Raw genomic sequence first — 23,697 nt, 5'->3', positions numbered from 1 at the left:
CTAGATTATGCATAAAAACCACCTACAAAAACATGTTGAAAATGCAGATTCCAGACCAGTGACTGTTGAAGTAACCCAGGGATCTGTCTGTTTAGCGAGCCCCTATATGATGCTGATAGTGTGTGCCACCTACCAGTGGAGATGGAACCTGCAAACAAACAGAACCATCCCATTTTCCTGGAATGTCTAACTAAATGCTTTTTCATGATTGTTATACAAACTTAAAGCCCCTTTGGTCATTTCTTAATTGAAAAGAAAAACATGTAGCAAAGTCGAACTTCGAAGGCAAAGTTTAAAGTTCACAGCGGAATCCCTCTAGATCAATGGTTCTAAGCCTGTGTATTGAGACCCTTTGTGGGTTGGATGACCTCTTCACTACAGTGGTCACATATCAGGTATCCTGTATATCAGATGTTTGTATTACAATTCATAACAGAAGCAAAATTACATTTATAAAGTGGCAATTAAGATAATTTTATGTTTGGTGTCAACATAACATAAGTAACTGTGTTAAAGTGTTGCAGCTTTAGGAAGGTTAAGAACCACTGCTCTAGATGAAGGGAGAAGTACTTGGGAGAAAAGAGCTCAGGTGGTGATTGGAGAGACCTGGGAAACTGGGGATCCCACAGTAGCAAAGCATCCGGGCAAGAAGGCCAAATTTGAGTTGGAGTACAGGGAAGGAGTGGCTGTCAACACGAGCACATTCTGTGAATATGCTAGAGATCACTCCATTCAGCTGCTCTCTTGCAACTCTGATGGACAAGCCTCCTCTTCTCCAAATGTGTGCTCTTCTAATCAATCTGTGGAAAATATAATACTTGTTGGTGAAGGGTGAATATGGTCATAGCTCAGAACTTTAGTTCTACCATCTTTATCTGAAATGGAATGCTTCAAGTTTAGGAAATGCAAGATGTTGAAAGTCCAGCGTGCACTCACCCCTCTGTGAAGCTGCAGATGAGTGGGGGCAATGCGAGTTATATGACTAACCAGAAAATGGGTTGTTGATTGCCACTCTCAATTCAATGTCATAAGTCGTTGGATAGTGCTGTCTTACTGATTCACTTATTCTTTCATTCCAGAATGATCTACTACACTTTCATATATATCTTAAAAGAAGAATCTAAGTCACATAATTGGGCACAACCAATGTCAGTGGAATGCCACACCAAAGATATGAGACAAGGGCATGGAAAAAGAAAAGTAGTAAAATTCAGTCAATATAAAAGCCTGTTCCTGAGGACATCATTTTAAACATGGGACTTAGTCCTCAAGGAACTGAGGCATCAAACTGTCTCCTGAAATCAGCTTTCCAAGGCGCAGAAGAGGCAAGATTTGAGAATAACAGTAAGCCTTTTGGAAAGGAAGCCTTTGCTTGTTAACTTCTATGTTTCTAACAATCCCCACCCCACTCTCTCATATGCATTCAGGTTAAGGAAACTACCACTGCCTCCTCCCCTATTGCCCAAGCTTTTTTCCCCACCAGCAAGAACACACTCAGGACAACCGGAATCTTCTGCAGCAAAAAGCTTTATTGCTTACTTCTCAGGAGGAAGACCCCGAACCCAGAAAATGGCGCTGCTTATATAGCCTGCAGCGTGAGGTTTCAGCACCTGATGTGGCATGACAGCTCCTGATTCGTTGCTCGCCCATCACCCCACTACTACGCCCCGAGATGGGCAGTGACTAGGAGTGAGTTCACTCTCGCACCTGCGTACAAGGCTTGTTTACTAGTTAGGCACAGCGGAGGCCAGCGCCATCTTATAATGGCGATTGATTGCTCAATTGCTCATGGCACTCACGGCTCTCCACAGTGATTGCTCGCGGTATGGCTCTCCACACTCCCCAAACTCTGGCTCTTACCCAGTGTTTTTTCCAGAGTCTAAGTTACTCAAGGAACTTGGGGTAGAAATCAGAATGAGAGGAGGTTAGTTGGAGTGACTTTAAACCTGTACCCTATGCAAGCTAATCTCACAGGTGGTATAAAAATTTTTTATTTGTGACATGTATATGTCTACTGTAATATGTTCCTCTCCACTGAGGTACAGGAATGAATAAGTCATGTTTATTGGGGCTTTCTACAAGTTGTGTTTTTAAGATAGGGAACACAGCAGAAGTAGCATCAGTAAGAAATCTGACACAGAAACACCACATATTAGAAAGAGAGGGGGAAAACTTTAGTGGGAAGGGTGATTTGGAGAAATGAAAGGAACCCCAGGGAAAGGGAAGTTGAAACAGCTTTAACCAAATGTAAGCTGAATGGAGAAGACTCTTAGACACTGGCAGGGGAAAAGTAAAAGTGTATTCCTTCAGAAGTAAGATACATTCTAGAAGTGATATTGAGAAAAGTTTATGAACCTGACAATTATGTGGGAGAAATAGGGGGGATGGAGATGCACAGCCTCATCCTGAAATCAGGAGGGTCAGTGAGGTTTAAGCAGGGGAGTAACTCAAGGGAGTTCTTTCTATGCTTGGCATACCTTCAGACAAGATCACAGAACTAGTTCCCAGAGGTTTGTTCAATTAGAAAACTTTCACAAAGAATACGTTGTGCACAGGGACTATGCCAGGTGCCAGGCACACACTGGTAACACAGTCCTTGTCAACGAGTAGGTTGGTGTTCAATAGGAGAGACAGCCCCGGTACTATAGAACAGTTGGTGCTTTTCTACCTGTGCATGCAGGTATGTACTGCAAAGCCCCTTATCCATCCTTCTGGGATCCTTGAAGACTTCCTGAGTACTTACAAGTGTTCCTGTATTAAAAGTTGGAAGACTGGAATGGGGACTTGAAGCATTCTAAGGGAGACTGTCTAAGGCGACAGTGCACCTCTTTGAAAGAAGCATGAATAAATGGCAGTATAGGGGACAGTGGCAAACTCAAGTAGGGTACTTGTTGCTGAGTTCTTTCCTCTCCTCTGCTCCTGAGAAGTTCTCTTCTATTGTACTTTTACCTGTGCCGCTAGTTTCTTCAGCCTTCAGTGCCTGTTGCTACATTTTGGAATTTTCCTCAACCCTTCAAATTTAAAAAGTTCAGTCTAAGGGTGTAAATGAACGACTTCCCAAATTTTAATTTTTTCATGTTTTAAAAGGAAATAGTGTATTCAAACCAATGACATTTGATGTTGCCAACTTTCTTCTAATTATGGTAAGAGCCAAAGTGTGTCCTCATGTACTTGCTGTATAGTATTCTACCCTTGGCAAAGTGAATCAAAAACTGAAAGAGGGTAACAAGATAATATAATATCTACTTGTCTACTTCGTCTACACAAGATTCCTCCTTTCTCTATTAGGAGTCCAGAAGTAAGTCAAAAGAGTGATTTTAAAGTGTCTAAAGGTTTTCTTTTGGCTGTTTCTCAAATAAAATTTCTTGTTGAAGAATTGGGATCTGATTCAATTCTACTTAGTATGAGAATCTGGACCTCACATGTGGACTGCCCTGAACAACCACTGTCCCCATGAGCTGCTTGCATTAGGTCAATCATCTCTGAAAGGCTTGAAACAACTGGTCTAGTCCTCACTGATCAAGCCCCCAAAACCAATCATCATTTCCATTTCCATTTCCTTCTGATAATGATAGCAATATAGTTGTTAATCCTGTGTACCTGGCACAATCCTAAATGTTTTGCATAAAGTTTATATTGTAGTACTATTGTTGATATAAGATCTTAGAGGTAAATAAAAAAGGAAAGGTTATTGTTTAATAGTTTTCATTTGTGAGTCAAATTGACAAGGATCGACAGTTCTAGCTAGGTTTATGTCAACCTGATATAATACAGAATCACTCTAGAAGAGGAACACTCAATCAAGAAAATTCCTCTGTAAGAGTTGCCTGTAGGCAAATCTGTAGGGCATTTTTTAAATTAGTAATTAGTCTGAGAGGGCCCATCTTATTGTGATTGGTGCTCTCCCCAGGCATGTGGTCCTGGATAATATAAGAAAGAAAGCTAAGCAAACCATGGGGGTCAAGACAGCATTTTTCCATGGCCTCTGATTTCAGTTCCTGCCTCCAGGTTCCTGCCATGCTGGAGTTCCAGCCCTGACTAACCCATTATGACCCCTAAGGTTTGTAAACTAGAATAAATGCTTTTCTTCTCAAGTTGTGTTTAGTCTTGGTGCTTTATCACAGGAATAGAAACCCTAGCTAACATACATACTTTAAAGACTTTTTTCTAGTTCCATTGACTTTATAAGGTAGACTGTTCGTGCTCTGAAGAGGAAGAAATTGGGACATTCATTCATGTTACTTGTCAAGGTCCTATTTCCTAATAAGCAAAATATAAAGGACTGGCGGCCCTACAGACCAGACTCCAGAAGCTGTGATCTGGACTGCTGTCTCAATCATTAACATTTTTTTCATGGATAGCAAGATCTACCTGCTTAAGAATTATACTTATTTTAAAGAAGTATCTCATAATTGTACTTTTGTAACTATTCACTTAGTCAAAATACTTTGTTCTTAATGGTGTTTTGTTTTGTTTTTGTTTTTGTTATTTTTTTTCTTTTCTTTTCTTTTCTTTTCTTTTCTTTTCTTTTCTTTTCTTTTCTTTTCTTTTCTTTTCTTTTGGCTTTCTGAGGTGCAGTCTCTAAGAGAAGAATGCACTGATGTATTGATCAGCAAACAAGCACCAAGTTATGGTCCTTACCTGAACTGAAATGGTCTGGCCCTGGGCATCATTTCAATGCCTTTTCCCATTGTTTGGCAGTTGCAGAGAGCTTGCCACAGCTAGGGACAGTGTCAAATTGCTCTCAAATTTGTTCCTTTATTTTTAAGTAGAGCCATTCTAAATCCTTGTTTTCTTTACCTCAAGCTGATGTTTTTATTTTGTACTTACATAATGGAGTTATTAAAGATTTTCCAAACTTCAGAAAAGCCTCAGTACTAAATAAAATTTAACTCCTTTTAAATGAAAATTGGTCAGTAGCTATGACAGGAGTAAATTATATTTCAAATTTCTCCATCTGAAGAGCTAACAAAAATACTCTCTTTTTTTCAATAACAACCACAATGACTAAAACCTATCGAACCAGTGTCACATGACAGGCACTGCTAAACACTTTTGGCACATTATTTTGTTGATTAAGTGAGAAGACTGAGACTTAAAGATATCAAATTCCTTCTTCAACATCACAGCAAGTAGATATTCTGGTGTGTATGCCTTCACCAGTCAGGACAGTTTAAAAGAATCCCCATCGACCATTTAATAATTAAATGACTCCAATGGCATGCTGTCTCAGATGAAGAAAAATATTGTTTCTTTATTGAGAAAGAAAGGCAAGCAGGTCTTGTTTTGTTTTGTATTGTATGGTATTGTATTTACAGATTTATAGTATGAGAGTCTAAGTCTTTAAAATCATTATGGACAGTTTTGATAAATGTTGGCAACATGTTTTCTGAATGTTTCAAGCTGTGGTGAAAAGGCATGTCAACCATACTACTTTTAGATTTTGCAGTCACAGTTTAACCTAAAACTAGGCTGAAAGGGAAGAACTAATGAGAGCTAATGTGGGTGGGCCTCAGACTCAAGACCTTAGGGATTAAGAAGCCCTTTTTCACTCTCTGTTCACATTTAAGTCCTCGTGCACTCATTTATTGTTCAGAATTACTTCTTTTAGACAGTAGGGGAGTATTTTCCATGCATAATCATAATAATAATAATTAGTTTAAAAAATATATATTAACCAACACTTCATTAAGTACAGACCAAAGTCTTTCTTGTGGAATACTAAGCCAGCCCCTATGACATACCCACCGTTGGAAGGACAACCATAGAATTTCCTTAGTCAATCTATTTAAACAAGCTCAGGATCAAACCCAGCACTGATCTATGGTAAAATGTATTCTTCAGATTTCAGTTATAGAAACCATATCCTTTGGCTAATAAAATAAGTATAGCCAAATCAGACTCTCTTCTAAATAAATCAGTTCCTTTCACCGAAACTTTGGGAGGTTTCATAGATCAGTACTACACTAAAGACAACAAACAGGCTAATAAAAAACAAGGAAGCTGAAGAGATGGCTCAGCAGTGAAGCATATTGGCTGCTCTTCCAGAGGACCCTGGTTCAATTCCCAGCACTCATATGGCAGCTCACAACTGTCTGTAACTCCAGGGTATGACACCCTCACACAAATATACATGCAGGCAAAACAACAATGCACATAAAATAAAAATAATAGAAACTATAAAAGAGAAAAACAATGGAGGTAAAAAGTACAAACTAATTGGAAAGAAGGCATTAACAGAAGACATCAATACAGAAACTTAAAAATCAAATATCAATCATAAGAACTAGTAAAACTTTTCAACAGAGTTATCAATGTGCCTTGGTATTCAACGATAAGACCATTCATATCTACCAGCAACAAAATTTAATGGAAATATTTTACAATAACAGCAAATACATAATGCACTTAATATCTAGGACTATGAATGTAGCTAAGTGGTGAGATGTTTACTTACCTAACAAGAACAAGGCTGGAGCTCACTACCTAGTACTCCCCCCAAAAAACCAATGACCACTTTCAAGAGCAGGTGCATCTTTAAATGTTGGGGGGAAATTTTTATTGTTGGAGAATTTCATACTTTCCTACAATATGTTTTAATCAAATCTAGCTCCCATTCCCACTCTTTTTCTTCTACTTTTCCCTGTTAACTTCTTGTGCTCTCTATTTTTTTAAAGCTATTGAATTTATTTAGTGCTGGCAATATATGAATAAGTATATGGTCACTACTATAGCAGGTGCATGTATGCTTAAAGAAAATTAACCTTTAGCCAACCTGTCCAAAAAGTCCCCAACTCTCTTCTGCTTCCTCTCTTCCTCTGTCCAACCTGGAAGACCCACCTCCATGCCCAGTCATTGGTCCCTTTATTCACTGGGGGAAGGTTCACAAGAAGTCAACTGAGTATGTGACTCATTCCTCCTTCCAGACATCCCCTCCTAGAAAAGAGGAATTAACATCAAAACACAGGCAGCACCAGGGCCATCCACAACACTTCCCCCTTTCTGTTTTAATAAAAAAACAAAACTTTTCTCTCAAATATAAATTGAGCACAACTATTACCATGCAATTTATAAAGTACAAGATAGGCCTAACATCATGTTTGTCAATAAAACAGAACACTGTCTAAAAGACTTATAATTAAAAACATTATTGATTTTCCAGTAGAATCCAAAGTTTCAATGTATTGTCATGAATGCAACCCACATCTGGGTTAAGTTACTACTGACGTTTGCAAAGAAAAAAAGTAACATTGAGCTTTATCATTAATTTAATAGCAGTCATTAATTTCTTCTCCCAAAACTAAGCAAATTTTATTTGAGTATCAACACCGGGATATTCTCTTTTAAAGCCTATAAACAGTTAATTATTACATTTGTTCATTGCATAAATGTAAGTACAGCCTGATCATCCACATAGTTCATGGATAATCTTAGCTTCTTTTCTACATATTAGCTTTAACACTGGGGTGAATCAGACTTACAAGTATTTTGATATTCTGAATCATTTTTCCAAGAGTTGGTGAATTGCAATGCTCAAATCAGTAATGACAGCTTTTCCTAATCATGAAGTGACTTAGAGCTTACCTTTCATGTTTGTATTATCATTGGTAAACTTGAAAACAGTTCAATACTTTACACCCATTGACATTAACTCTAGTTAGTAAACAATAAGAAACTTCTAGTAAATTATTCAAGTCTCTCTCTTTAAAAAGGAAAGAAAGAAAGAAAGAAAGAAAGAAAGAAAGAAAGAAAGAAAGAAAGAAAGAAAGAAGGAAGGAAGGAAGGAAGGAAGGAAGGAAGGAAGGAAGGAAGGAAGAAAGAAACGAAGAAAGAGAGGAGAGAGAGGAAGGAAGGAAGGAAGGAAGGAAGATAGAATAAAGAAAGGAAGGAAGAGAGAGAGTTGACCTTCCCTTTCTCCCTCCCAAGAGCTCCTATCTAGAATGGAGACTTTGGGACCACCTCCCTTCTCTGTCTGAGATATTCTTTCTTTCTCTTGTTCGTTTTCTTCCTTCCTTCCTTCCTTCCTTCCTTCCTTCCTTCCTTCCTTCCTTCCTTCCTTTCTTCCTTTTTCTTCTTCTCCTCTGCCTCCCTTTCTTCTTCCTCATTTTTTCTTAAACTTACACAAGTCTGTGCATGCTGCCACAACTTTGTCACTTCATATGTATCCAATCAATACTGTTTTTCTTGCTTTTATAGTCCTTTTGCACTTTACTCTGCAATGATTCCCCAGGCTTTGGAGGACAGAGTGTGATGCAGATATCCATTTAGGACTGAGCACCTCATAGCTTTTCATTCTCTTTATGTTGACCAATTGTTGGTCTGTATGTTAATTGTCATTTATTGCAAAAATTAAACTTTCTGATGAGGACTGAGAAGCGTATATACTTTATGTGAATTTAAAGATAAGTTCTTAGGGGAAAGGTCTAATATCATGACAGTTTAGCAGAAAAATGGGTGTTAAGTTCTCCCCTAGGGCTTACAACTATCCAACATGGGGTTTAGGGCCCATTTTTCAGTACTAGGCATGAGTTTTTGCTTGTGCAGTAGTTCTTAAATCCAAAAAGAAAGTGAGTAACCAACTTGTATAATATATCACCTACTACAGCAACAGTAGGCATAGCTTGCTAGTATTGTGGTTTTATAGCTCACATAGGTCAAAGCTTGTTAAGACTATTATGTTCCAAACCCAGTAATGTGCACAGCAGCTTCCAGGACTATGAAAGCTTGAAAAGAAGCAATATCTAGTCAGTTGTTGATTCTACTTTTAAAAATACTGGAAATGAAAACTTAAAACATCTAGTCTTAAAGTGTACAAAGTGTTAATTATAATATTGATTATAATAGAAAAGGTTTCAATAGGATAATTAACCTCTGTCTATATGAACAGTGGTGAATTGTAGTTTAAGAACTGTAGTACTATGTAGCTATTAAAATGAAACAACTACATTAAAATATAGTCTCACTGAATGGGCAAAACACTATTTATTTAAAGACAGAGTTAATACATTTTTGAACACCCCTATTTATTATAGATTTGTGCATGTATGTGTTATTTATAGTTAAATAGGTAGTAACCATAGACCAGAAGATTACCAAATTCAGAAGTTATGGGGAAATACATATCAAATTATATATATACATATATTATTAATGGAAAAAGATATGTAATACAAATAGACTTTAAAATACTTACCAAATTCAAGATTGAAGTGGAGAAATTGGGGCCACAAAGGAATAAATGCAGCAGACAATTTAACAGTATTTCTTGTTTGAGGCAGGATATTCTGAAAAAGAAATGTAATTTAACCAAAAAAAAGAAAAAAAGCTGGGCGTGGTGGCACACACCTTTAATCCCAGCACTCAGGAGGCAGAAGCAGGAGGATTTCTGAGTTCCAGTCCAGCCTGGTCTACAAAGTGAGTTCCAGGACAGCCAAGGCTACACAGAGAAACCCTGTCTCAAAAAACCAAAAAAAGAAAAAGAAAAAAAAGAAAAGAGAGAGAGTGAGAGAGAGAGAGAGAGAGAGAGAGAAAGAAAGGAAGGAAGGAAGGAAGGAAGGAAGGAAGGAAGGAAGGAAGGAAGGAAGAAATTTAATTTAGAAATAAAAAGAGTATATCTAAGGCAAAAATAAGAAAAAGTTGATATTTGCTAGCTTGGGTGGTAGAATCATGTAGATTTATTAAGCTAGGTTCTAAACACTTTTAATATCTTTAAAGCTATTGAAAAAGTTTTAAATGTTCTGCCATTTAAAATGTACTTTTCAACTAAATAGGAAAAACTAAAAGGCTACACAATTAAATTTCTGTATGTTTTATGTCCCTTTCCTCCATGGCTGAGTATAACTCTGTTAGAACAGCCTGAAGACATTTTCATGCTGCATTACGGGACTTATAATATTTGCATACATTTTATGATCTATTGATTCTTTCCTGACTCACCAGCAAAGGCAGATACATAGCTTGTGATGTGAGCGAGCCACCCGTGAGCCACCGCCTCACAAACAGTTACTTTCAAGACCTGTGACTTACTAACTCTACTTTGTTTGTCATTAAAGGTCTTATAATACATTGCAGATGTACTTGCTGGTTTTAGAAATCCTGGAGCACCTCCTACTTTTTAAAGCTCATATTTGGAAACACCAGCCTCTTAGAAACCATGCAAAGCAACCATTTCCAAGGAGCCCTTGCTCTCTTAGCATTTTTGCCCTGGTTTCACTTTTTTTTTTAATTAGCTATTTTCTTTATTTACATTTCAAATTTTACCCTCTTTCCCCTCTGAAAGCCCCCATCCCACTCCAGCCCCCCTCCCCCTGCTCACCAACCCATCCACTCCCACTTCCTGGCCCTGGCATTCCCCTACACTGGAGCATTGAGCCTTCACAGGACCAAGGGCATCTCCTCCCATTGATGACCGACAAGGCCATCCTCTGCTACATATGTGGCTGGAGCTATGGGTCCCTCCATGTGTACTCTTTGGTTGGTGGTTTAGTCCCTGGGAGCTCTGGGGGTACTGGTTGGTTCATATTGTTCCTCCTATGGGGCTGCAAGCTCCTTCAGCTCCTTCAGTGCTTTCTCTAGCTCGTCCATTGGGGACCCTGTGCTCAGTCCAATGGTTGGTTGAGAGCATCCACTTCTGTATTTTTCAGGCACTGGCAGAGCCTCTCAGGAAACAGATATCTCAGGCTCCTGTCAGCAAGCACTTATTGGCATCCACAAAAGTGTCTGGGTTTGTTAACTATATATGGGATGGATCCCCAGGTGGGGCAGTCTCTGGATGGCCTTTCCTTCAGTCTCTGCTCCACACTTTGTCTCTGTATCTCCTCCCATGGGTATTCTGGTTTCACTTTTAGAGTATTCTTTCTAGAAAAGTCTAAGTGAGGTTAATGAAATTTAAAGATACATTTTTCTCACTAAGAATAACAGTACTTGGGTCCAACAAGATGGCTGTCTAGATAAAGGTGCCTGCCACGAAGCCTGACAGCCTGACTCAGATCTCCAGGACTCCTCACATAGTGAAAGGAGAAAAAACAAATTCACAATCTTTTCTCTGATCTCTACACATTGGCCATGGCAACTGCATGCATGCACATGCACACATATGCACACAAACACACAGACACACACACAGCAAACCAAATAAACAACTGTGAAAATCTTTTTGTAAAAATAGCCAAAGCCCATTATATTCTAAAAGTGAAGGCAGAGAAAACCCTTGAAGTTGGACTCCTCCAGGAATAAGGAAGTTTATTATCTAACAAAAGCCTTAGAAAATATCCTCAGCTCTTCCCAATGGCTACACATGACTAATTCATTATTCTGCATTTCACACAAAATGTTATCTTTGTATCTGATTTTAAAATGATTTCACAAGTATATGAAATTGAAAGGACAATACAAAGAATTCCTAGGCATTTTACCTACATGAAAACATACCTAAAATTTTTCATAACCATCAGGCAGTAAGGAATTGATATGATGATGTCTTTTTGATGCTACATAGTTCAATGTGCATATCCTAAGAACAAGGAGATTAATTTATGCAATCAAATCCACCCTTGGTATGGATAGTAGGATATCAACACCGATACAATATTATTATGTAGCCTAGGAACCTCATTAACATCTTGCTAATTTGAGGACATCAATATCTGGCACACAGTCAAATTTGAATCTTGTATTTGATTTATTTGTCAAATTACTGTATCCTGGAATATTTCCAAGTTTGTTTATGCTTATTACCATAGGTTCATCATAAGAAAACAGAAAAATTATTTAGTAAAATGTTGAATGTGTGTTCTATTTCCTTGTGATACATAGACACTGTGTATCTCTGGTAGGTAGGAATCTCAGTGTCCTGCCCCCAGCTTTCCATTGATTCTTTTGCTGGGTTTTGTTATTCCTCTTTTTCAGTACTTAGGGTCATTTTGGTTTCGATGTATCTATTTTATAAAGTATATACTTAGATCTTGCTCTCTTTTCAAACACATTGTTTCTTGTAATAAACTACTAAACAGTCACACACACTAACATGGCTGAGGTTGGATATTAGCTGCCATTTTATGGCATGAATGTTCCCGATCATATTGTTTTAATTCTCTATCAGTGTTTGCTCAGACTTCCTCATGTTCACTCCCAATCTCAGATGTGTTCTTTTTAAATTTTCTTTTAGCCTTGGTATTTCAAGGATATCTTGGCTATATATAAAATTCATGAATTTTTACATTCTTCCCTTGAGTTCTGGAACTGCTGCCTCGCTGTTGCTTTTGGAACTCACTATTCTGTTGTTGGACACTTGCAAGTTTTCTGATTTTAAAATGAAAAGGTTTAACTGAGACAAACCTCAGACTTGCTCACTGTGTCAACTTTCCAAGTCCCCTGTGGGCTTCCAAAATGCAGAGGCGAGTTATCTCTCACTTCTGTAAGACTGTCACAGACTATTTCAAATATTTGTTCTCGTTCATCGTTTTGTGTTTTCTCTTTGGAAACAGCTATTCAAATGTTGGCTGTTCGCCTCTGTTCTGTTCCAAGCACTTTCTTCTGGTGCTTTTTGCAATTTCTTTCTCTGCTGCATTTTTGGCTGTTCCTCTACTCTTCTTTCAACCATTTAAGCTTTTAGTCATTTAAGCATTAAGTCATTGATAGTTTAGTCTCATATTTCTTTCCTTAATGGAATAAACAATACCTATTTCATTTTTCCTTATTTTTAATTGAAAATAGATTCACTTCTCATACAATATATCTTGATTCTAGTTTACCCTCCCTCTACTCCTCCCAACTCCTCCTCCTCTTCCTTTTCCTCAGATCTTACATCAGAAAAGGACATGCTTCTAAGTAAGTGATAGCAAGTAAACATTACAAAATAAAATATAGTAAGATGAACCAAAAACATTCATATCAATGTTGGACACAAGAACTCAAGAAGAGGAAAAAAGTCCAAGTGCAGGCAATACAGTCAGAGGCCCACTTCTTCTCACAGCCAGAAGTCCCATAAAAATATTAAGCTAGTCACTTGCTATAATATATACTCAGAGGACCTGGTGCAGAGCCATGTAGATCTTGTCCTTTCTGTTTCAGTCTCTGTGTGCTTATATGTTATGTGCCTTGCTTAGTTGGTTCAGAGGGCCTTTTACTTGGTGTCTTCCACGCTCTCTGGCTCTTACACTCTATGGGCCTCCTCTTCATTAGGATTTCCTGAGTGCTGAGAGGAGGAATTTGATGGAGGCATCTAATTTAGACTTTCTCCATGCTTTGCTGGGCTGGGGACCTCTATATTTGTTCCCATCTGCTGCAGGAGGAAGCCTCTCTGATGATGGCTGAATAAGCCACTGATCTATGAGTATAGCAGAATATCTTTAGAAAAAATTTTCTTGATTCTTTTTTAGAGAAGTCGTGTTTGTTTTTAACCTAGATTTCTGGATTATCTCATCTCTGGTTCTTGCTTGCCCAAACCAGATATAGGTTCCCGCTTGTGAAGTGGGCCTTAAGTCAAAACATTGGTTGGCTACTCCCATAAAATCTGTGCCACCGTTATCCTAGCATATTTTTCAGACAGAATCAATTTAGGTCAAGCCTTTTATGGCTTGGTTGGTGTCCACCTCTCTATTTTGGTAGCCTGAAGAGTACTTTCCCACACCTAAGAGACTGGAACACAGCATTCTTTCTGTTATTAATATACACTAGTCTTACCAAAGTAACTCATATTATCTTTTCCTTATTGCCAAATATTTATCTGAGTGTCTCTAGTTTACTATGTAGGCTTATATGTTTTTAGTTGTGTTGGAAATAATTTTCATCAGAATTTCATTGAATTCTGTTTTCTTCCTTGTATAAATGATATCTATGTTGGCTTATACTTCTACATTTACTACCTGGGAATTACAGTGTCCTAGATAACTGTTCCCTTACAATCAAAGAGTGGCTTTTTAGTGTTGCAACAATAAGAGAAACTTTGTTGTTGTTGTTGTTTTGTTTTGTTTTGTTTTTTGTTTTTCGAGACAGGTTTTTCTGTGTAGCCTTGACTATCCTGGACTGGCTTTGTAGAACAGGCTGGTCTCAAACTCAGGGTTCCTCCTGCCTCTGCCTCCTGAGTACTGGAAATAAAGGTCTGAGCCACCACACCTAACAGGAAAGATTTTTTTTATATATTTATTACTACTGTTACATACCTCACATTGTCCAGACACTTCCTGTTATTTTCCTCTTGCCTCTCCATAGATGTGTCCCTAAAGTTCTACTATTCTCTTTTCTACAATTTTTATTCTTTGTTTTCTAGGAATTCTGGGATGAGAGGTTCAAAAATAATTCCACTGAAAATTCATATTTATTTTTCTGCTTACAGAAAATTGACTTGTATGCTGTATCCTAGCCTACAGTCATGCAAAGGATAGGATTTGTATGGCTGGAATGATAGGCTATTTGGTGATTTACGTAGCTTTTAGAGGATATATTAGGACTTTAAGACTTAAGTGGATCCTATTCATTGGCTATCTCTTTACATTCATGACTTCTTTAAACCTCCACGCTAGAGAAAAAATATAAGGTTTTAAAATATAACCTTGACACATGCCTCTTTAAATATTTATTTCTATGATATTTTGTAGGATTTTAATATTTTATTGTTAACTCCAACTCAGGTCCACAAAATCCAAGCTGGTAAGAAATACCCCAGTGTTTTGTTTTGTTTTGTTTTGTCTTGTTTTGTTTTGTCTTTTAAAGTAGGGCAGCTATGCAGACATTGCTGAGATACACAAAGATCAACCCTTACTTTCTGTAGATATCCCCCATGGGCTCTGTGATGGTCCATCTTGACCGTCAACGTGATGGACTATAGAGTCCTCGGGATATGGCTCCAGCTGCATATGTAGCAGAGGATGGCCGTGTCAGGCATCAATAGCAGGAGAGGTTCTTGATCCTATGAAGGCTCAATAGAGGCACCAGTGTAGGGGACTCGAGGGTGGGGAGTGGGTGGATGGGTGGAGGAACACCGTCATAGAAGCAAAGGGATGGGGGAGGGGATAAGGGCTTCATGGAGGGGGAGAAACGGGGGAAAGGGATAACATTTAAAATGTAAATAAACAAAATATCCAATAACAAATAATAATTGTAAAAAGTAAAAATACTCTGGGGACCCTATGTGGTGATGGCGGGAGAAGAGTAACTGAAGGGGAGAGACACCTCTCAATGTGAGCTGGGCAGCACTGTCCCCTAGATGAGGGTCATGATGCAATAAAAGAGAAAGAGAGAAAACTGGAAAGGGCAGGATGTTTCCACTTCCCACCATCCTTTCCTGAGCACACAAGGTAGCTACTCTATTATTCCATGCCTTCCCTACCATGATGGGCTGAAACATCTCTCCCATTCATGAGCCAAGGATGTGCTTCTTCCTTAAGTTGTTTTGCTGAGGTACTTCAATCGCAGTAATGAAAAGCCAAATAACACTCTTGACCATACTTCTCCAGGTGGTTTAGTCCTCAGAACTAATGAGTTTCTAAATTTAAAAAAAAGGCTTTGCTCATAAATTCTTGCCTAAATTTTGCCATGAATATTTGGGTAGAACCAAAGCAAGTTCTGCAGAAGGTAACTGGAAGCTTCCATGTCAGGCAATATGTGCCAAAGGAAGTCTATACAATCACTATCTTTAGGATAAGCCAATGGTTTTCAACCTGTGGGTTCAGACTCCTTTGGTCATCAAATGACCCTTTCACAATAGGTTGCCCAAGACCATCATAAAATACATATATTTACATCAGGATTCATAACACTAGCAAAATTACAGTTAGGAAGTAACAATGGAAAGAATTTTATGGCTGGGGTCACTACAACATGAATAACTATATTAAAAGGTCTCAGCATTATGATGGCTGATGACAACCCCACTGAGTATGTATGCGTTATTCCCATGCCCATTACTGTCTATTTCCTGGTATAGAAGACAGTACCATACCTAACACGTGTTCCTTCAACGTTTACAATATCAATTAGAGCCAATGGTTTCTTCCTGAAAGCGTGTTCCTAGCTGAGTGCTCGTCTGGTCATGTGCATAGAGCAGGCATTTTTCCATGAGAGATGTATTCTCAGAGCAGAACTCAGACCTACCCCATACAGCCTGAGTGGGGTCCATATCTGGTCCTGAGTTTTGGGTACTCATAGAAATACAGCACTTTTCCTTAGCCCACAGTCCTACTCTTCAGCTAGTGCATTCTTGGATTACCTGTAAAAGAAATTATTCCTGTTTAAAATTTTGTCTCAGAATCTGCTTACTCGGAACCCAATCCTAACACACACTTCTGTGAATCCATAGAACTTTGTATTCTACAATTCATCTCTCAAGGTAGAGAGGGTAGTTTTGCCTTCAAGGATATCAGGTTTTGTGAAAAAGGATCTTGATCTAGACTGTATGTCTCATACATACAACTGTAAAAACTTAAATGCGTAAATGTTTGGAAGCCATGAAGATAGTTCTGAAATGGATCCGACTGATGGAGCTGAGGTGGGGTAAGATATGCAGGACATGAATAAGGTACTCAGGAAATGCCAATCTGAACTGTAATGTGCAATAGGTAGTCTTCACAAAGCTGCCTCATGTCTCTAAGTTCAGTTGCCCCAAGCAATAAAATAAAAAGTTGGAATAGATGCTCTCTGAGCAGCTGTCCACCTGTAAGGCTTCTTGAGTCTATGGTTCTAAAGTAGGTCTATGGGATCTGTAATGCAGCACATATTTTCTCCATAGGTCTTTCTTAGAAGCTCTCCTTATCATTAAGCAGAGATTTCTCTTTTCACCTAGCCACCCAGAAACACTGTGCTATTCTTAGGTTACAAGAGTCAGACACTTGGATCAATATAAGTGCATACACTGAAAAACCCTACCCTACATGTAAGTTGTCACAGGAGAGAGTTTCTCAGTGAAAAACCTCTTCTCTGATACAAATTGAGAAACTATGTTTTGAAACAAATTTCTCATGAGTAGAACATATTGATCCAAGGGAGATTCTGACACAGAATCAATCAAAGCAAGCTAGAACAAAGGAAATAAATTAAATTTATTTAAAATTTAGCAGAATCTAAGCACATTGGATTTAGATTTATTATTATTTTATTCATTTTCATTTCAAATGTTGTCTCCCTTCCTGATTTCCCCTCCTCAAACACCCCAGACCATCTCCCCTCCCCTTTGCCTCTAAAAAGGTGTTTCCTCACCCACCTACCCACTCCCACCTCACCCCTCTAGGATCCCCCTTTGCTGGGACAACAAGCCTCCACAGGACCAAGCGCCTTCCCTCTTACTGATGTCAGACAAGACAGTCTTCTGCTACATATGTAGCAGGAGCCATGGACTGACTCATGTGTACTCTTTGATTGGTGGTTTAGTCTCTCGGAGCTCTGGCAACTCTAGGTAGTTGATATTGTTCTTCTTATGCAGTTGCAATCCCCTTCAGCTGCTTCAGTCCTTCCCCTAACTCCTCCATTGGGGTCCACAAGCTCAGTCCAGTGGTTGGCTGTAAGTATCTGCATCTTTCTTAGGTGCTGTTGGAGCCTCTCAGAAGACAGCTATACCAGGCTCCTGCTTCTTGGCATCAGCAGTAGTGTCAGTGTTTGGTGTCTGTGAATGGGATGGATCCAAAGGTAGGGCAGTCTCTGAATGGCCTTTCCTTCAGTCTGTGCTTTATTTTTTTGTCCCCACATTTCCTTTAGACAGGAACAATTCTGGATTAAAGATTTTGAGATAAATTGATTGCCCCATCCCTCAACTGGGGTCTATCTCTTTCTACTGGAGGTGATCTCCTCAGGTTCTATCTCCCTGCTGTTGGACATTCAACAGCCAATGTTATCCCACTGGGTCCTGGAAACCTCTCATATCCCTGGTGCCTGGGATTTCTAGTTGTCCCCCTCCCACTATATATTTCAATTCATTCTCCTGGCCCTCTGGACTTCTCTCCTGTCTCTTCCCATACTTTATCCGGCCCCCCTTTTTCTCCTTCTTCCCTCCTCCACCCAGGTCCCTCCTTTCCTCTGCTTTCCACAATTATTTAGTTCCCCGTTTTAAGTGGGTTTGAAGCATCCACTCTTTGGCCTTCCTTCTTGTTAAGATTAATATGGTCTGTGAGTTGTATCATGGGTATTCTAAACTTTTGAGCTAATATCTACTTATCAATGAGTACATACCATGTATGTTCTTTTGGGTCTGGGTTACCTCGCTCAGGATAATATTTTCTAGCTCCATCCATTTGCCTGCAAAATTCATGAAATCCTCATTTTTAGTAGCTGAGTAGTACTCCATTCTGTAAATATATCACATTTTTTGTATCCATTCCTCTGTTGAGGGCCATCTGAGTTCTTTCCACCTTCTGGGTATTATAAATAAGGCTGCTATGAACATAGTGGAGCATGTTTACTTGGTATATGTTGGAGCATCTTTTGGGAATTTTGTCCAGGAGTGGTATAGGTGGGTCCTCAAGTAGAACTATTTCCAATTTTCTGAGGAACTACCAGACTAGTGGTAGTTGTACCAGCTTGCAATCCCACCAGCAATGGAGGAATGTTCCTCTTTCCCCACATCCTTGCCAGCATCTTCTGTCACCTGAATTTTTGATCTTAACCATTCTGACTGGTATGAGGTGGAATATCGGAGTTGTTTTGATTTGCATTTCCCTGATGGCTAAGGATGTTGAACATTTCTTTAGGTGCTTCTTGGCTATTCAAGATTCTTCAGTTGATTTTTTTTTTGTTTAGCTCCGTACCCCATTTTTAATAGGGTTATTTTGTTCTCTGGACTCTAACTTCCTGAGTTCTTTGTATATTTTGGATACTAGCCATCTGTCAGATGTAGGGCTATTAAAGATCTTTTCCCAATCTGTAGGCTGCCACTTTATCCCATTGTTTTGTTTTGTTTTGTTTTGTTTTTAACCTTTTATCTTACATTAGTACCTTTCCTTGAGGCCAGAGAGATGACTTAGTGGCTCACAAACATTTGTAAGTCTAGTTCCAGAGGATCTTTTTTCTCCATGGACACCTGCTATGCATTACATTCATCTAGATAAAACATTTGTACAAATTAAAATAAAGAATCTTTAAAATCACACCTTTTAATAGTAAAGCTCAACTTTGAAAGGGAAAAAAGAGAAGGAAAGGAATAAAATCAAGGAAAAGAAAAGAAAGTTAAAAGGAAACAAAGAGATGTTAATTTTCCATGTGGAAGGTACCAGTAATGTTAGCCTCCTACCTAGGTTGTTATTAACATCCTTGCTTCCTCTTAGAGCTGGATCAGCCAAATCAACACAGTAAGTTAACAACTGCTGTTACTGTTTGAAAAGCATAAACTAAGTATAACCATTCTTTATATTTAGAATTTGACATTAAAAGTTACACTAAGACATGAGGTGGGTCTAACAATGAAGGTGAACAGATCTTTCTACTTGTAACAGCTGTCTAAGAAGACAGTTCATGACTCTCAGAGCTGCTGGGCTACAGAGGACCAATACAGCAGACTCAGCTGCCTAAGTGATGCATTGGTCAATTTTACCAGCTATGTGCCAAACACATGACTAACATTGGCACAAGTAGAAAAAGAACACTAGTAAGAGAAATCAGAACTTACATGGAAAAGGGTGTTCCAATTTGTCAGAAAATATGTTCAATTTCATTGTATTTGTGTGTATAAAGCCGGGAAGATGCAGTCCAAACACATATGTGGCTAAGAAGAGTTCTCCTGTTATTGTAGATAAATCAGATTTTAAAATAAAATAAGATATATGTAGCTTCTAATTTTGCCTCAGTCACTTAGCTGTGTGATCGTAGACAAAGATGGTTTAACCTCCCGGAGCCTCAATTTCCTTTCTATGTGAAGACAAGTTTTAATATCATATTTACAAAGTTAAATAGAGGGAAAACCTGGGCGTAGGGAAATAGCTCAGTGTGTCAAAGCCTTTCTGGGTAAGTATGTGTAATTATGTGTAAGCATGTGTATGTGTAATTATGTGTAAGTATGTGTAAGCATGTGTAAGTATGTGTAAGTATGTGTGAGTATGAGGCCCTGAGGTTAGTCTCTAGCACTCACATATAAAGCTACACCTGGTGCACACCTTTATTCCCAGCACTTGGGAAGCAGAGTCAGGCAGATATCTATGAGTTTGCCTGGACAACATAGCAAGTGCCAGGACTGCTAGGACTACACAGATCCAAAAGAAGCCAACCAACCAACCAACCAACAAACCAAAACACCTAACAGCAAAAACAAAAAAAACAAAGTTGTACCTGATGGCACTGTGCTATAGTAAACTCGGTGCTCAGGATGCACAGACCAGAGAATACCCGAGGCTCGCTGGCCAGACAACCTTGCTGCTAAGTATCTCAATGGAAATCATGACCCAAAGTAAGAAACACAATGCTGTCTGAATACAGCGTACTCCAGACTCTAACTGATAAGTGATGTTAGGGAACAATTTCAATTTCCACATAATGGCAGTGCTGGCAGGGAAGTAAACATAGCATCAAATAGCTGGTGCTTTTTAGCATCTTCAACATGAAAGGGAGGCTAGCCTAAGCATGTGGATTTGAGAACAGAAGGGAGGGGAATATGTACCTCAATGTTGATTGACAGATAGGGAGAAATTAAAAGGGGGGTTCTGTCAGATCAACTCCCTTCCTGGGGAAACAGATAATGAAATAAAACAGTCTAAAATGGGAGTTGCGAGTCATGGTGACTTCTCATTGGCAATGGGAACAGAGGGAGTATCCCGTGAGGGTTGGGATGTCCAAGGGAATTTGATAGTTAAAAGAGAACATGCACTAACCCGGTACTTGGGACAAGAGACAAATGCAATGAACCTGGCAAGCAATCTGCGTGCTGCTGGAGAGAGCTCAGAGACGAACTGGAAAACCGGAGCCAGCCGTGTGATGTGTGGCTGGACCAGCATCAATTCAGGGACATATGGGAGTGTTGCCCAGAGAGCTGTGAAAGGAGTATGGGAGCAGGAAAAAAAGAAGTACACAAAAGGTGGCTTGTTCCTCGTTCCAAAAAAAGGGGGAGGGTGGAATGTACAGCTGACTCAGTACTCTCAACACGAGCCAGTGAGTTGAGGCTAGGCCGGGACATTCTCAGGAATAGCTAAACATGGCCTACTTGTGCATCCAGGAGCATCTTAGATGTTTATGCTCCATTGTTCCATAGTGGTAAGGAAAAAGAAACATTTCATTCTATAATCACATACTGAAATTTAAAACATTAGGCCACATAGTTTATGTTAACTTTTGAGTCTCTTTGGATGCTATTCGACTATTTAGGATGGAAAAGAACATTTCAAACCCACAGTGCATAATGAAGCATAACTTGAAGCCTTCCAAACACCGAACAAGAAAACCATTATAACATAATGGAAGTGTGCCCTTACCAGAGTTGAGCCAGTAGGATGCCACTTGGAAGTTCAAACTGGAAAGAAATTTCTTCTTGCTTTCAAAAAAAAAAAAAATACAGTACTTTAGCTCCATGTTCTTTGCAGGGTAAAATGAACTTTAACTTGCAAAGTTGCATTTTTAAAAAATCATATAAGAATTTTTTATTTAAATGATTTTTTTTATCTTTTCCAAAGCAGTAACTTTGAGACATGCTATGCTAACACACAATTCTCCTCAGACTGGCAACCATTTTTTTCCATTCACCAGCCTCCTCTGAGTACTGTCATGCTCCTCTGAGTGAGGAGTTACTCTCCTCTCCATGTCATCTACAGCCTGGAGAAGCATAGCCCTATTTGCTGTGAGATCTTACAAAGGCCTATAGCTCTGTTATTTATCCCTATGATTGAACTACTACATAACATAGAATAGTTTAATTTTAAAGAAAACATGTTTACTAAATCTTATCTTTCAAAATCATGGAAATTTTACATTCTATTAATGTACTCTTATTTTCTATAAGATTGAATAATATTTTAACATTACTAATTTAAACTTAACCAACTTCAGTCCAAGATCTTCAAGTAAGATGAACGTCATCTCCAGAGGGAAATTTATCCTGTGCTTTTTGTATTATATCTTACCACAGGTACTACCCAGAACAATAACTTGGAACATCAGGTAAATATTGGTAAGAGAGAGGTTGGAAGAAAGTAGCAAGTGGAATGAGAATTGGGAACCAGGCTACACAATAAAATTAGAGCTCCATCTTATAAGATTGGCCACATGGCCACCATGGCCTGCTGTGTTCTATTAACCCAAAGTCCAAGGGAAAGAATGTCACCTTGTGCTTCATTTGTTACAGTCTCTATTAGCCAGAGGCAGAAGAAAAAGAACAAGGTACCATTGATTTCGATGAAATCTAACATTAACAATCAAAAAGCTCAAAGCTCACTGCCTGTATCCAGCCAAATCAGAACAGCTTCATCTTTCTATTCATTCCAGGGAGACTCTGGGGCTAAAAGCAACGGAGATAAGACCAGCAGTGCACAGAAGGGGAAGGTCGGGTCAAGATAAAAGAAAAGCAAACGGCAGTAACACTTCAGTTTCCTACATCTTATATCAGAGAAGGCTGCAGAGGAACGGACAATTCCTAGAACTGCTCTCAAAACCACCTCACTTTAGGAATTATCTGCCAATCAACAAAATCTCTTTTGACAAGGTAATTGAATAATAGCTTAAGTAGCCTTTCTGCGGTGTAGTGCTGATCTCATCTGTGATGCTTTTGAGTACATTGCCAGGCCCAGCGTCTTCCTCAGAGCCCTTCATTCAGGATGGGAGACTATCTCTTTACAACACATAGTGGTAAAACAGTAGAAAGAATGGTAGCACACTTTGAAACATCAAAGAGAAGAGTAAAGGTTCAACACTCCCAAGAACACCATAAAGCATAGCGAACTGACTTTTTCATAGTATAAATTATTATGCCTAACTTATACTTTGAGTGAACACTAATATGTTTGGGTCATTTTCATCCATCACATTATCATGATTGACAGAAAATATTAGTTCCTTATGGAGATCTACTTGACAGTTGTATGACATGTATGGCTGGATTTAACACAAACAATCATGTCACCCAGAGAAAGAGAAGACTCTCTCGGGAGAAGATGAGATGCTCTGAAGCCAAAGCCCTTCTTTCATTTTCCCAGCCTAGTCGGAATGTCTCTCAAGGATCTATTAATTTGAAAACCTTCACCCCAATGGAATCTTTGTCTTACCGTCTCAGATAATCAAACCCTTCCAGACTCCACTGAAGAAAACAATAAAACTTATTGGATGCTCTTGCTTACTGCTTTATAACTACAGCTCTAAAGGTCACACTTGTGTATGAGGAGAGTAGAGTTGTCTTCTTACCTTGCTGGGTTTCAATAGAAAAGCAGAAGGAAGGCTCATCTAATCATTCAAAGGGTTTTAAAAGTACCATTGCAGAGACCGTAGAAATAAAATGCTTCTGCCTGGTACACAACTGATAGAGGATCAATATCTAGAATATATAAAGATCTAAAAGAAAAAAAAAAGAAAAAAAACCATAGTCAAGAGAAAATAAAATAATTTTAAAAGGGCAGGGGGAGGCTATGTACCTGGAGAGCTCTCAAAAGAAGAAATAAATTGACCAAGAAATATCTCAAAAAGTCCTCAACATCCTTAAAAACTAAGGAAATGCAAAGTAAAACTACTTTGAGATTTGATCTTACCTCAATGAGAATGGCTACGAGAAAGAAAGAAAACTACTGATGACAAATTCTGAAC

The 23,697-nt window shown here is 38.7% G+C and overlaps 1 long non-coding RNA gene across 2 annotated transcripts; it reads right to left on the bottom strand.

Moving 5' to 3' along the window:
- Positions 1–471: 471 nt before the first annotated feature.
- Gm31130 lies at positions 472–23,421 on the bottom strand. Of its 2 annotated transcripts, none has more exons than XR_382857.3 (5): positions 23,302–23,421; positions 21,384–21,442; positions 9,194–9,284; positions 6,776–6,936; positions 472–800 (listed from the first exon to the last, which is right to left on the bottom strand). It is a non-coding gene; the product is annotated as a predicted gene, 31130 (long non-coding RNA). The 2 variants fall into 2 exon arrangements; XR_873897.2 differs by having other exon boundaries at positions 6,841–6,936.
- Positions 23,422–23,697: the final 276 nt, after the last annotated feature.

Source organism: Mus musculus, chromosome 13, assembly GCF_000001635.26.
Source record: "Mus musculus strain C57BL/6J chromosome 13, GRCm38.p6 C57BL/6J".
NCBI classification, from domain to species: Eukaryota; Metazoa; Chordata; class Mammalia; order Rodentia; family Muridae; genus Mus; species Mus musculus.
This window is presented reverse-complemented; position numbering and strand designations above follow the sequence as displayed.